This window comes from Dermacentor andersoni, chromosome 3 (assembly GCF_023375885.2).
Source record: "Dermacentor andersoni chromosome 3, qqDerAnde1_hic_scaffold, whole genome shotgun sequence".
NCBI classification, from domain to species: domain Eukaryota; kingdom Metazoa; phylum Arthropoda; class Arachnida; order Ixodida; family Ixodidae; genus Dermacentor; species Dermacentor andersoni.
The window spans coordinates 134,421,552-134,424,934 of NC_092816.1; positions in this window are offsets into that span (position 1 = coordinate 134,421,552).

Genomic DNA, 3,383 nt, shown 5'->3' on the forward strand with positions numbered 1-3,383 from the left:
TTCCAATGGCGGCCTGTCCTCCTATATATATATGTCCTCCTATATGAACACAACAATCAAACCCCGGCCCTCAGTCCCCAGCAGCTGCGAAGCAACTGACCACGGCGGCGGTCAGACCTGCGACGCTGCAGAGGGTGCTAAGAATCCCTGGCTCCGGACAGGCCGCCATTGGAAGAAGATTCAGTGCCGGCTAGATAAGCTGTCGTCACAACGATAGACTACATTATGTGAATTACTAGACCCTAATAAGCTCTTATCGCCCTTATGAAGGAACGGTACATCCGCCGTGCAGCAGTCACCACTCAAAGCTCTGGCCCTCTTCTAACAGCGACCAGATAGTGATGTCACAGAAGGATTTCTGCGCCGGATCATACGGGCAACTCACAGCAGCTAACAATTTACCACCTTCATCAGCATCCCGTCACCACATGACCCCTGCATGGATATACCGTTTTTCATTCATGAACACGAAGCGGTTCCAGCTTTGCGCAGACGTACGTCACCTCCAAGACCAGACGTAATTTCTTACAGAGCTCTGTGCCATCTGAGTGAGTGGCTGAGGAGCTTTCTACCAGGTGTGTGCAATGTATCCTAGTGAGTTGGTACACTTGCCACTTCCTGAATATTCATCCTGTGCTTCTGCTACTAAAGCCTGTCAAGCCCTCGTGGAGCTTTTTTTGTATCGCCCCGTTGCATTGGAGAGCTGTGTGAGCAAATTAAGAAAGACGATAATGCTCAGACCTTGGAGTGATAGATTGACAATCGCAGGGATCCTACGTGGCCCTTCATCAAATAATAATTTGTTTCGCTCGTTCACCTACGTGCAGGACCAAAAAAGATGTAACCGTCTTATCTAACATCCTCTTCACATACAGTTTTTCTACTTACATTCTTTACAGCTCACATCCGTAGATGCCAAAGGGGCGTAAGAAAATTTTACGCATGAAATGATGCTCGCCGCTCCTTAAGCGGTAGGCCTCGGCGGTTGGATGTTTCGATGGATAAGTAGCTATATCTCTGAGCAATCTGTCTTTGTGAGTATCGAGGACGGCCACACTTGCTTACATTACGCCTACCGTGACGTCCCACAGAGCGGCGTACTGAGCCCTCCGCCGTTCACACTCACGCTCATTCGCCTTTTTCATTTCCTTCAAACCACAGTTAAATCATCAATGTACGCAATATATGCGTTCGGGCATCTGGAGTAACACACCTACAGGTGTGCGCAAGGCTCCGAAAGGTGGGAATCAGACTACACTTTAGCTCCGCAATAAAGACGTGGAGATGTAATTTAATAAACGTGAACTTTTGGTGTTTACGAGGAAAACCATGATAGATTACAATTTATTAATCAATGGCAAACTTCACCGAAAGTCTCGTGACACAAATTCTTAGGCGTCTTAATTGATAGATACAACCCATGGAGCATCTATGTATTGCACTTAAAAAAGTAGTTGACAGGCATCTGCCACCTTTTGAATTCCAACGACGAAGGGCCCAAAGAATCTCCACAAGCGATAGCGCTGCAACTAAAGCGTACTGACGCCTTTTCTTCCGTTTTCTGCGATACTGTTTGCCAGCATTAACCAAGCGAAGCAATATAACGTTACGTACTATAAAAAATGTTAAGGCCCGCCTGCTCCGGATTTGTCTAGGTCTTCCTCGAAGAGCGTCAACAGCGACCACTATTGCAATTGTAGTCCCGCATCGCTACGTCAAGTCCCACGTCATAGTCACAGGCGCCTTACTGCTAAGGGGCCTCGTTACGTGTAAGGGGCCTGGCCCTGACTAATCGCCACCTTCTTACTTACCTTTACCCATTGAAAGATCACGTGACTCGTTTTGCCGAACGCTATCCGCACATCGCGAGTCTATACCATTTTGCACCACGCTTACCGCGAGATCTTCGACTCCTCCTTGGTGCCTCATCCAGCCCAAGGAGAACCTGATAATACCTGGAGTCCGAAAAAAATGAAGGTATGTCATGTCCGGCTCATAAACAGCTCATCGTACTCGTATTATACACAAAGTACTCCAATTATGCACACATATACACGGACGGCTGCGTCCTGCCGAACAGCTCTACTGCAGTTGTTGTTATTCCACCCAAAGCCACCACGGTCAAATTCGAAACATCTCACTTGACAATGTCGGCGGCAGCAGAACTCACAACGCTTCGCGTCGCATTATACTTTAATGGTGACGAACAAACACATAAGTGGTCGAAGACGGCACTGCAGTTTTTCCTGTCCACAATACGGCGTGGTCTGCATGAGTAGTTGATGTTCGAAATTACAAAGCCCCTACACAAGCTTTATGAGAAAGAGGAAGAAATCATTTTTCTGTGCTTGCTAAGTCACTTGGGTATTATCAAAAATGAACGTGCGATGACGCTGCTCGTTTAGCTCATGTACAAGACGAGCGCCTATCAATTTCACTGTCTAGAACAAATGGTGCAAGGATACTCCGCATACTTAAACATCAATGAAACACATAGGAGTGGATACAACCACATTTCATGCATGCTCAGTTATACATCTCAGATACATCTTTAAGCCTTCAACTTTTACCAAGTCTTTCCCAAATACACGCGACCCTTTATAGTGTAGGCTACAGCTTGGTGTCAAACTTACCGATGTGTATGCGTTCCGCATGGGCATGGCCGACACTGCAGTCTGGGGCCACTGCGGCCGAGAGGAAACAATCTGTCATTTCCGGTGCCCATGCCCGCAGTAAAGTACAGAGTAAATCACTTTCCGTCGTGTTCAACCAGTTGGACGACCGGCCCCTCGTCTTAACAAAACATTCTACAACATCGGTGGGACTTAACGTAGCACCAGAAGGTCGTGCAAGCACTATTGCAATTCTCGACATCCACATGCCTTTGTGAAGATCTCTAATAGAAACTGTGTTCTCTGCATTTTAAAAGATAATCTCTTTCTTAATTAGTTACAACCACTTTTGCATATCGGGCATGCCTTTAGCCTCTTATCGTCGGCCGATAGCACAGACTGTCCAGCCTAAAAATGAGGTCCCACTGGGACACCACATTTTGTGGACCACTGGTCGTTTTGTTGCTCTCTCTCTCTCTCTCTCTCTATATATATATATATATATATATATATATATATATATATATATATATATATATATATATATATAATAACGTGTGTGTGTGTTATAAATTAACGTAAATAAAATTCTCGGAGAGCAGCATTCGGACTGAGGACGCCTAGCACAGCAGCCCGATATTCTAACTATTAAGCCACCGGCGCATTTTTTTCTCTCATGTCCGAGCAGGCGGAATAGAACACACCTACGAATTTTCTGCGTCCGAGTCAGCGCGTTGAAGCTCGTGGCGCGTTTCATTGCAACATCAATGA